Source organism: Sinocyclocheilus anshuiensis, unplaced genomic scaffold (genome assembly GCF_001515605.1).
Source record: "Sinocyclocheilus anshuiensis isolate Anshui unplaced genomic scaffold, SAMN03320099.WGS_v1.1 scaffold127, whole genome shotgun sequence".
Classification (NCBI taxonomy): Eukaryota; Metazoa; Chordata; class Actinopteri; order Cypriniformes; family Cyprinidae; genus Sinocyclocheilus; species Sinocyclocheilus anshuiensis.
Genome location: NW_015552528.1, coordinates 255,157 through 268,153, shown reverse-complemented (window position 1 = coordinate 268,153; position 12,997 = coordinate 255,157). Strand labels below are relative to the sequence as shown.

At 36.7% G+C, this 12,997-nt stretch overlaps 1 long non-coding RNA gene across 1 annotated transcript; it reads right to left on the bottom strand.

The window, feature by feature from the left end:
- Positions 1-403: 403 nt before the first annotated feature.
- Positions 404-11,689, bottom strand: LOC107663583 (uncharacterized). The gene is made up of 3 exons (XR_001631356.1): positions 11,594-11,689; positions 10,884-10,887; positions 404-415 (listed from the first exon to the last, which is right to left on the bottom strand). It is a non-coding gene; the product is annotated as an uncharacterized LOC107663583 (long non-coding RNA).
- Positions 11,690-12,997: the final 1,308 nt, after the last annotated feature.

Sequence of the window (12,997 nt, the reverse complement as noted above, 5' to 3'; positions counted from 1 at the left end):
CCTGTCCTGATCACAGGTGTTTCGTGTCAAATACCTTTTATATTATATACAGTAACTTCAGATACCTGTCCTGATTGCAGGGGTTTCGTGTCAAATACCTTTTATATTCATATACAGTACCTTCAGATACCTGTCCTGATCACAGGGGTTTCGTGTCAAATACCTTTTATATTATATACAGTAACTTCAGATACCTGTCCTGATCACAGGTGTTTCGTGTCAAATACCTTTTATATTATATACAGTAACTTCAGATACCTGTCCTGATCACAGGTGTTTCGTGTCAAATACCTTTTATATTATATACAGTAACTTCAGATACCTGTCCTGATCACAGGTGTTTCGTGTCAAATACCTTTTATATTATATATAGGCAAAAACACCAGTCATTGCCATTCACCTGTTTAGGAATTGCCTAGACACAATTTTAAGCAGAACATTTAGTCTTAAAATGACACTTAATTCAGAGAAGATCCATATAATTCATTATATGGTTTCATACATAAGTTCTCATTCGGCCGATGGTCCACCTGGAAGCCTCCAAGATGCAGCCTTTCTTGACCTTGTGCTCCTCTGTGAGGTACTTTCTGTTAAATAAAACAGAAGATGCATATCCAGATATTCAAAGATGAATGACCAAACCCCAAAATAACAGCAAAAATAAGGAGACACTCACAACAACATGTGACAGATATCATGTCTCTGACCCATTGAGTCATAGCACACTGTATGGTCTGGGATTTGAAATCAATTACCTGGTGGTAAGAAGCAATATAGGCAACAAGTTAAGTGTTAAGTGTCACTTTTAAAAAACACATGTAAATATTAAAACTGAAAAATTTAACAAGGCATCCCAACTTATAAATGATAAATGACAAAGCCCAGTGCATGCCTAAGTGCAAAGGAACAAAAACAAGATCAAAGAGGAAGAGATCCTGAGTTTTTGTCCAGTTCTTCACTGCTGCATGGCCTTCACCACTCTGAAGCTTTGTGTAAAAGAAAGTGCTGAAAGAGAAGACTTTAAGGCTTCCCAGCTGATCACTGTTTCTCTTCATTAGCAAGGACAAATAGAAGTTGATAACCTTGAATAGAGAAGAGTAAAAAAATACTCATTACTAGGAATGCATGACATTGGTTACATCCAGCATTAGTGCTTTATGATCAACAATTGTACGATTACGTTGGTGTTGATAGTATTGGCAAATCAAATCATCAGAGCCCCCTGTCACGGTTCATGGATCCGTGTGTTCATTGCTGCGTGCCTGTGTATTGTTACCTGTCTGATTGCTCGTTCAGCGTTGCTCCGGCAACCGCGGTGCTGACGAGCTAATCAGCACGGCTGCACCTGCCGCTCATTCTGTCCTGTCTTTATCTGTCTCGTGTGTTGTACTGCATGTTGTCAGATTGTTGTTTGTCCTTGCTCATGCTTGTTGTTCTCTCCAGAGTCTGTGTGCCCGGTGGGTCCCTGCCTCGGATTATTTCCAGTGTGGGAAACCATCGAAGTCTCGCTGGATTCCACTGCCCTAGCTGGATTGTGTCAGGGTTTCGCAATCCCCGTGTGTTCACGTCTACTCACCTGAATCCTCACGTTTGGCTTGCGATCCTGTTTACTATTTATTGTCACAATAAATCACTTCACTTGCAACTGGATTCTGAGTTATCTATCCATAACACCCCCCTGCCCCAGCCCCCAATCAAACTTGCATTTTCTGTATCAACAACTTGTAATGCTACAAAATTAGTAAACACTTATTGATCTTTTGGGTAACACTTTACTTAAAGCCCTTATGTATAATGCATTATACAAAATACTTGTAATGCATTAATTATGCCTTGTAATGCACCTTATAATGCATTGTATGGCCTAATGAATGATTGTAATCACAGTTATAATACATATCTATTAATTGAACACCTTTAGAGAGTACAATGCATTTTAACTTTGATAATAATTATTTATGAAATATAATGCATTACAACTTACATTATGAATACATTTAATGCATTATACATAAAGGCTTTAACTGTTACCAATTTTTGTACCCAACATTTATTTGATGCCAGTTCATCAGTGAATAGTGCAGTGCAGAAAACAGTGAAGATTTTATAAGGTGTTAGACATAAAATATATATTTCTCAATTTTAAATTGATTCTCATTTTTATGAACCCTTCTGAATCAAAATCGAATTGATCATTAAATTTGTCAATAAATCTTGTCAGTACCCAGCCCTAATGTGCAGTGCAGATTCAATTTATTCAAAAAGGAATGCCTTTTCAGAGACCAAGACTTGACATTTTGATAAAATATTGAGGACAAACCTTTTTTTGTCCACTTTTCTTTACAAAAATGTAGTGATGCATTTATTCCTAATAAGCCAAGGCATTTGTCTTAACTAAATAGTCAATTTCTTTTTCTAACTTTTACCTTGTCATTAAGCCAGCAACCCTCCTTCAGTGTGGCCAAGTCACTCTGTGTAATGTGCTGATCACCAGGTTTGGGTTTTGTAGTGCCAGAATATCCTTCACCTCAGATGCCATGTCCTACACATAAAAGGAGCAGAAAATCTATTAATAAACAAGCTAAAATAATCCAGATCTTTGGACAGACTTTATTTACAAAACACATTGTTAACATTTCACCCTCACATATATAATATATAATACAATTTCACCTCTGACAGCCTGGGTGAGTGCTCACTATGGCACAAATGAGAACATCTGTCAACATGTGTCACTGTGGTCGCTTTTGTCACTTCTTCTTTGGAGAGATCCACACCACATGCCTTTTTTTATGTCAAGGCAAATGCACAAAACAACTTGAGTGGAGTTTTTGTCCATCTCTGTGTCTTCTGTCCTCTGGGATTCTGGGATATTTGTTTTTGACTTTTTGCGGAGATTTGCATCCTCTGATAATGAAATGAATTAAATCAAAACATTACATTTACAAGAGAAAATAACACTCAAAGGCATTTTAAACAATGAACCATAAAAGGATGCCAGCACCAAGCACTGTATGAGGGAAGGTGAACTGCTTACAAAATGTTAAACAGGAAAATAAGATTAGCACATTAAAAAGGATAGTTCACCCAGACATGAAAAATCTGTCATCCTTTACTCACCCTCAAGTTAATCTTTGGAATACAAATTAAGATTATTTTAACATTCTCTCGTCATTTTTGTGCATCTATTGAAAGTCTATGAAATCAAAATCCTCACCCTTCAAAAAGTACATAAAGACATCCAAGTTTTCTGAAGAGAGACGATCAAACTTTATATGATAAACTAATTTCATTCAGATTTTAATTCACAATAAACACATTGATCAACACACACATAGAGTGCATTAAATACGGTAAATGAAAACTTAAAACGAACTTGCTTGACTTGTGAGAGCAAACTTCACTGATTTATCATTAACAGTATACCATATGTGGGTTTGGAACAACATGAGCGTGACTAAAGGATGACAACTTTCACTTTTAGTTTGATACTGTATTCCCTAAAATGACATTTTAACAAACATTGTATATGATAAAAAAAGTCAAACACACCTTCATTTGCATCTATTGCTACTGGTTTCCGTTTCCTGGATGTTTTTTGTTTGACTTTCTTCAAGCGACTTGGTAAAGCTCTAAGGTTTTTCTTGACAGGTTCTTGCTGCTGGAGAACCAGGCCATCTTCCTTGGGTAAACAGGATTTCAGGGTCTCACAAAGGCCATGAACAACTCTGGATGCATTTTAATAGCCTCTTTATCAGTGCAAATATATGACATGTCATGCAAAGCCTTGAGCTGTTCACATAGATGCCACTGATCGACTGCTACACCTGATGACTGTGACTCACTACTGTGTTTCGGCTTCCCCGTGCATGGTAAAGGACTATCAAAAACATCAGAGGAGAGGTCTTCTTGATTGCTGATTTCATTGTTCTGGGGATCTTGTGTTAAAGCAATATTGAAATCCAGTTATACATGGGCTTTGACGGTACTCTGGGCTAAGATCAACCCACGTTTTGTCACTGTGCCTAAAAATGGCAAAGAAATGCTTGCATGGTAAGAATGTTGTTTTGAAGAGGACACATTCACATGATGGGTAGCTGGACGCTGCCTTGATACTGTTCAAGCAATGTTTGACAAAACTTCTTGGCCTGTCTTTCAGGAATGCTGGAACGTAAGTCTTGCATTCACTACTGTAGATGAAGTTGAGTCTACTGTATGACAGCAACTGCTCTGGGACAAACTCACATACTAGAGCTTCAAGCAGAGATGAAAGACTTCCTGTGCCAGAAAATTTGAGGTAGAAGCTCTTCAATGATTTATTGAGTGCCTCAACTCCATTGTTGGTGGTAACTGCCGCAGAGAATCTATGCGGTGCATAGACCCTACACCACCTCTGGAAAACAACAACAACAAAAAATTACCTTGATACAAGCAAGTTCTGCAGAAAGAACGGAACACAAGTAAACATCAAGCGCAAAATGAGTGGAAGTGCTCTAAATGCCTGTCTGTCCTTTTACCTTCTACCTGTCTAAATGTGTAACTACTGAACATGAAATGTGGAACACAGAACATGTCCAGTGCAGTACCTCACCTCCCGAACACATAACCACCTTCTATCAACATATTTTTTGACTTCAGAGGATTTGTAAACTTTGCTCTCCTTCAGTCTTTCAACCTCCCTATCACAAGATGCTTCACTTGGGGCGCTAGCTACTGTGAAGGTGGTCAAGTAGTTCATTTTGCTCAGAGAGGGACAACTTGTTCTTGGCTGTCAGGGAGAGTACATGGGAGATTAAAAGTCATTGGAACAATACTTTTGATACAACTTAACTTTTAATAAACAGGCTTGGCTACTTGCAAGAAAAAAAACGTAATGTAACAGGTGTATTGTCATGTTGGAATACAAAAGTATCCTTCACAAACTGTTGCAACAAAGCCAAAAGTATCTGTTATTAAAGCTGCAGTCTGTAACTTTTGGCGCTCTAGCGGTTAATAAACAGAACTGCGTGTGTCTTGCGGAAGAACATTGTTGCCGGAGCTGCTTCTCTCCGTTTATGTCTATGTCGAGTCACGCAGGTAAAGTGCTACTCCGCAGCAGTTCCTACCAGACCAGTGTAAAATAGTCAGAATATAAACACTTAACCAACTTCAACATAATGATTCAGGGTAAGACAAAAACACGGTTTGGAAAATGGGTTCATGTTGTACATTCTCATTATATAATTTGATTATTTTGAACACAAAAAAAGTTACGGACAGCAGCTTTAATAAATAAATCAATTGAATATGACAAAATAGGTCCAAAAAGGGTAATAGGTTGTGAAAGGCTATGGCAATTTTGGAATTTCTGAAACATTAATAATCTGCAATGGTTTACTGAAAGTACTTAAGTCTGTACTGGTGCACTGCTAATCATGAGTAAAAATAGCAACCAATGTAAAAAAAATTTTTTTGTTATCATGCATCGAGACTTTGGGCCATATTTTCAGAGGAGTATATTTTAAATGCAGTGCAATATTTTATATATTACAAATGCAAGTTTATTTCATCCATACCTTGCCTTGTCCATCACATCCAAGCTTGCTCACGATGGAATGAGCATAGAATTTGGACTTCTGAGAATTTGGAAATACATGTTTCCTTGGTATTCTTGTTGCGAGTAATCAAGCATGAAGTATTTTGGCTCCCAATGCTGATTCCATTGTTTCAAGAGGTTAAGGGCTCGGTTACTGCAGCAGTTGTCTCATTTTCACATATAAACTCAGCGATGGGTTTGTATCCAACATTTGTCCGAACAACAAGAAGAAACAAGGGCAATGCATATTTGGTTGTTCTATAAGTAGCAACAAGAAGGATCATATCTCATAACGCTTATGTAATTCCTGTTGTTGTACATTCTGATGAATAAACAAGAAAGTTTCTAGTGAAGATGTTATCTCCTGTGTGTTGTTGCCCTCCAAATCAGAGTCTTCAGTGTCTGGAAATCCTTGTTCTTCAGCTTTCACTTCGAACTTCACAACTGGCTGCTCGATGTTGTTCTCTGTACATTTCCGAAAGAAAAACTTGGCATTTGGATCTGTTCATTTCCATTCATCAATTTTTTTTTCTACCTGCAGTTGATCAAAGCCAGAATATTTTCCACGAACTAAGGTGTGATGCACATGGTTTTGGATAACATGGCTTGAAGGATAGTACGATGGGTCTTGTGGATGTGGTAGACCACTCTACATGTGGATGTAGAGTTCCCATCTCTGAAAGCTCTTTCTGGACAAAGGTTTTCAGAACCTTCTTCAGGAAAGGAACTGAGGTTATTCCAAGTGACACATATTCCTGTATTTTGTCACGCACCATGTAATGGATGCCATTTGAGAAATGACAGTTTTGTGAAGTGTTGTGGTTTTTGTGTGCTCCTGCCAAAGGTATTTTGACATGGATAATTTCTGAAGCGACGGTGGTGTTTTCTTTTAATGACTCCAGAACACCCTTAATTGCCACTTGTTTTTCAGTTCTAGAACTTGTTTTAGTCACAGCAAACTGATCATATCTGTGAAAAACAAGATTGTTTAATGATACCCATTCAATAAATATCCAATATGTTGAACCACCCTTTTATGAGACAACACAAGAAATATGCATTTAATTGCTAATTAAATTGATTTTACACGAAAAGAAACAAATCGTATAAACTTTAAAGCAGTGGTTCTCAATTGTGTGTCTGTTTTTATAGAGTCATGAAAAACATGGAAGAAACATTGTAGTTACAAAACTGTAGTTAGGTTGATTCATCAGCACTTGATGTCAAAATAAAAACTGGAGCACTAAGTAAAAACAGTTGAGAACCACTGGGTCTCATTCACTAAGCAACGCACAAATTTGTGCATAATCTGTGTGTGAACATTTTCATGAACAAATCATGTTTCATTAATAACTTTCATTCTAAAACGTATTCTAAATTTACTAAAAAATGTAGGAACTAATAAAAATAAATCAAATACTCTAGATGGCCTTATAAACATGTTAAGATGAAAATTACACAATTATTAGTGAATGAGACCCACTGTTCCCACTGTTTAAAAGATACATTAAGTTATTGCAGCTATAAGCAGCTATTGTATTCAAAAGATTAGTAAATATTAAGTAAACTTTATTTTAAAGAAGAGAAATGGCTTTTTATTTCAAACTTTTTTGTATATCTGAATCACTTTTAAAGATGTATTCCTGTCTACATATTATGCAAACTGTATATAAAGCCATGCTAATGTAATACTTACCTTACTACATATCGGACAAAGTTTTGCTGGGCAATCCACTTTCTTGCTGTTTTGAATATGGAACCTTTTTCTTCTTGCATATTCATGTTCAGTATGCTGCAGAACAAAAGAAAATAAAGCTTAAATTAAATATTTTTTTGGGCCAGGCACTAACATTTATTTGTGAGTGAACAAACATTTTCACATGGCATATATCAATTCGTAAAGTGGACATGCTTATTATTCTGCAGAAACCCTGTTTCCCTGCATTAAAAAAAAATGATTGAATGTTTTATGCTCAAATGGTACAAATTAGTTATATAGACAAATATAAACTGTGCAAATATATGGATTTCTTACATTTTAAAGGCACACTATCTTTTTTACAATATTAATATAATGGTTGAGTACACCATGAAATTACAGTTGAGGTTAAACAACTAGTCACATGGATTACTCTAATGAAGTCTTTACTATCTTTCTGGAGCTTGAAAGTGGTAATTACGTACAGTAGCTGTCAATGGAGAGACAGAAATCTCTCAGATTAATTAAAAAGATCTTCATTTGTGTCCTGAATTTGAAAAAAAAAAGTCTTGGAGTAATTAATGACAGGCTTTTCATTTTTGGGTAAACTAACCCTTTAACAGTTCTCACACTTAGATTTGTTATTTCGTATTGTAAGTTCTATGACTATTATTCTAAACATGAAAGGTAACAAGAAAAACACTGTTGGTGTGCTCAAACTTTTGTCAGGTAGTGTAAAACTCTATTTTACCACTTTAGCATTACATAAACTAAACCAGTGGTGTCCAATCTTGCACCTGGAAGGCCACCTTCCAGAAAAGTTTATTTACAGCCCTAAGCAATCAATCACACCTGAATCAGCTAATAAAGGTTTTCAAAATCACTCAAATCTGTGGCAAATTGTCCCTCCAGGTCCAGAATTGGACACCTCCACACTGAATTCATAACCAGCGTGGTGAACAAAATGTGTAGCGATACATACCAAATCATCTGTTGTGGGTGTCTTCTTGTAGTTCTTTCCGTGCTGACAAGCATATATCACCCTTCTTTTCACAGGGAGAGGGACATGTTCCGAATAGTCTTCCACTTTTCATAGACATCGTGGTGTCACTTTCTGTTTTTTGTGACTGTCATCAGACCTGTTATGAGGAAAAAGACAATTAAAATTAAAAATGAAAGAAAAACAGAAAATTATAGGACAAGCACAGCATGAATAAATACTGTAATAAATATATTGCTCACTGTTAGTTAATGCTTTAACCAATGTAATTAAATGAGACCTTATTGTAATGTGTTACCCTCTGATACCTATTATCTTATTACATTGCATATTTTTCTATACAGAGAATTATACTGTATTTGTTTTAATGTGTTTTCAGTAGTGAATATATCTGAAACAAGATAAATACCTTATATCATGGCAAATAAAGTTCAAAAGATATTACCATAATACAGAAACAAGTACAAAAATATTTTTCATAAGCGGAAAAACATGCAGTAAATATATGGACTGTTAAATTACCAAACAGTGTAAGATGAACCTGATGCCCGCTTGTGACTTTCCAGTAGGTGTTTCAATTCTTCTTCTGAAGAAACAATTCCTGTGATGTACTCTTCTGATGACGTACATATTTTGAAATTTGTTGGGAGCCAGTCTGAAAGAAACAAAGTATATTAATAAAGTATAAAACAAAGTATATTTGAAGAGGCTCATTACTTTCATCTATATTATATTTTTCTTTATATTCATTCAGTACAACTGTGGAAAGATACATAGGCTATATAAAAACATACAGTATCTCACAGAAGTGAGTACACCCCTCACTCAGCCTGTCAGTGCTCAGACCATACGCCGCACACTGCATCAAATTGGTCTGCATGGCTGTCGTCCCAGAAGGAAGCCTCTTCTAAAGATGATGCACAAGAAAGCCCGCAAACAGTTTGCTGAAGACAAGCAGACTAAGGACATGGATTACTGGAACCATGTCCTGTGGTCTGATACTTGGAATTAGTGCTCTGCATTTATCCCATCCAAAGTGCACACACACAGCAGTGAACACACACACACACCGTGAACACACACCCAGAGCAGGGGGCAGCCATTTATGCTGCGGCGCCCGGGGAGCAGTTGGGGGTAGTTGAGCCTTGCTCAAGGGCACCTCAGTCATGGTATTGAAGGTGGGAGATACTGTGAGATACTGTAAGTTAATTAATTAATCAAGATCAAATTAACCATGGTTTATTATTGTAAAAGTGTAGCAAACGTTTTCCTTGGCGGATTGATCACCATATTTGTATAACCACGGTTTTAATACAAATACCATGGTTAAAGTATATGGTTGATTTATCAAACCCATGATTATTTTGTGGTTACCATAGACATGGACCAATAACCATGTTTTGGTTTTATTTGTAGTAAAACTTACAGTAAAACGTAAGTAGGGTAACGTTACTAACGTTAGCCTACTGCACGTTTTACATTTTTTGGTTGTTTATTCATTTTTGAAAATAGCTTAATTGTAAGATAATTAAACATAAAAATAGATACCTGTATGACTGTTTTGTCCTTCATTATACATTGTAGGTAGGGCTGTCACGATATTAGATTTTTCACACCACGGTCATTGTGTCCAAAAGAATTCACGATATCGATATATCGCGGTATCTATAGAAACCTTAGGGAATCTGTTTATTTTTGTTTATATTTGTTTTAGTTTTTCTTTTTACCCAATGAACATAAGGATACTGATAAACACAGGGCACATGCATTTTCACTTCTTCTTCTTCTTCTTCTTCAGGTCACAGCTGACCTGAGACTCTGGCTTTCTCGGTCTTCTTTGAAGCTCCCTATGAAATAAAAATAGAGAAAATACTGTCAAGTTCAACAGTATAATGAATAAATATTAACATCAAATCTGATACTTTAACCTGTTAACTTGCGTACCCGTATTTTAATCTCTTTAACCTATAGTTGCGCCGGCGCCACTGAAGTCATGCAGTTAACGTGCTTCTAATTCGGTATTAATGTGCACCCAGAACGACCGCAGATGAGGCATTAAGTGCATAGAACTGCGACCAACTTTACATTTTACAGTTTAATGTGGTCGCTCAGTTTTTCTAGATCAGTTTTAATCGTGTAATAGACTTGAACAAAGAAATCAATTGCTACACAAAGGCAGTATTGGCCATGACTTGATTGCAAATACAAATACAACAATTAGACGAGTAAAGAAAAAGCGGTACTTATTAAAATAATCACCCTTTTATTTAAATACATGAAAACAGGAAACCGCTGTTATGAGGTCAATGTTACATGTTACATTTCCCATTCAATGACTAGTAAAATAATGGCAACTTACTGTGTGGATAATATTGAACATGGATCTTCTGAGATATATCCATCTGCAGACCTGCATGGTTCTTCTCGGAGTAGTGCGGCCGCGCGCTGCGTCTTCTTGTGTGACAGGTGTCAGTGTTAAGGCGCAATACTGCCACCTGGGAGGTCAACCAGGTACTGGCGCTGGAGTAGGCTATTTGCGTGTCGTGTTATCATAAGTGTCCGGTTCATTTTAAATATCATGGTTATCGCCAATACCGGTATATCGCAACACCCCTAATCGTAGGTATGCTTTTTTCTCCTTCATTATCCATCTGAGCTGATCCTGGGATTGGAAATGCTCACGCAAAAAAATTTTATTCTGCGCATGATCGGTGACCTCTTACTTTTTTTTTTTTTTTTGTGGAAAGAGGGCGTTTTCCCAAGACCTCCAGAAACGCCCATTTTACGTCATGGTAATGAAAAGAGAGTGGTGTCCAGCGGATGACGTACTATCTTCTGAAAGAAGAATGTCATATACACCTAGGATGGCTTGAGGGTGTAAATCATGGGGTAATTTTCATTTTTGGATGAATTATCCCTTTAATGCATCCTCCTCATCGACAGGATCCTCTATAAAAGGACATGCCATTTCCACTTCTTAGACCAGGGGTCTTCAAACTCGGTCCTGGAGGGCCGGTGTCCTGCTGAGTTTAGCTCCAACTTGCCTCAACACACCTGCCTGGGAGTTTCTAGTATGCCTAGTAATACCTTAATTAGCTGGTTCAGGTGTGTTTAATTGGGGTTGGAGCTAAACCCAGCAGGTCACTGGCCCTCCAGGACCAAGTTTGGAGACCCCTGTCTTAGTCTGCAAGACGGAAATACGCGCAATAAATGAATGTACCGAAAGAATGAATGAGGTATTTAAACATCGCTTTCACTTTAAAAAAGAGGAGGAGACCAAAAGAAACTCATGGTTTAACGAAGAAAACCTGCTCCCAACCAGGTTAGGTTCACAGAGTAAGTTACCATGGTAACTGACTCTGAGTATAAGTAACCTCTCTTTCAGAAATGGGCTTGATTTACCCTGCTTTCTCGGGTTTGAGATACCCAGAGTTTCCCTCATTTCAGGGTTAACATACTCAGTGTTTTCACTTAACCTCCTTTCTGAAACGGGCCCCAGGTGTGCTGAAACTTTGCAGGACAGTGGGTCCCCAGGAGCAGGGTTGAAGACCTATGAATAGGCTACTCACATGATGTGGTTCTTGATCACAACTATAAAAGGACTAGCATATCTTTCCTTACATATTTCCATAATAATAATAATGATAATAATAATAAATATAGCTGCGAGCTGCAATTATCGGGGTTCAAGCATTTTAAGATCTTTATGCTATTTATGCTCGTTGGGGTTCATGTGTACCTGAAATATATGGCTGACACCATTAGATATGCCTCAGAATACAAGAGAAAACAGAATCACAGAGCAAACCGGCTTAAATAATAATATTTGATACAAACTAAGCATGGTCACACACACACACACGGATATTTTGTTGTAGATACAGACATTTGAAATATATGACTAAATGACTATTCTAACCAGCAGGTGGTAGCAGAAGACCACTCATTGGCTTACTTTCATTTTAAAAGTGTCTGTTTTTGGTTTCAAAGCACATTTTCCATGTTAACTCTATTAAAAATGCATACACACACACACACACACACATTTTGTTGCGGATATAGATATTTGAAATAAATGAGAAAATGCTTTATTCCAGGTTTACCCTTTAAAACATAATTTTCAGGTCTCATTGTAATTGTGTTATTGTTGCAAAAACATATTTAAATTAAACAAATAAAGTGATAATCCTTGACAAAAATGTGATTTGTAATGTTATTACAATGATTTTATAAAGTTTAAGTGTGATTTTAAATGAAAAAAAAACTTGAAAACAACTAATGAATGAATGAGCCAATGAGTGGTCTTTCGGTTCCATCTGGTGGTTTTAAAGGTGCATTTCAGGGAATATGTGATTATAATCATAGGAACACTGTCATTTTTCAACTTTTTTTTAGAGACACCTATTGCTCTATCTCCTTGAAATTGTGCATGCTTGTTTAGAGTCATATGTCCCATGTACTTATTTATTTTTGAGAAGATCTTCCTTGAGGCCTCATATTGAAATTACTCTATTATAGCCTGATACCTGCAGATACACAGGATGAACCTTTTCAATTTCACACAATTGTTTTTGTCTCTATTAGAAGCAGTTCAAATGTGATATTGTTATTATACAATAGTTCAGTAAAGAAGTTAATGTTGTTTTAGAGTCACAATGTTGGTTGTTTTTGCTGAGTTTTACCAATACAAATACAGTAGCATGTATAAAATAACAGTGGAACT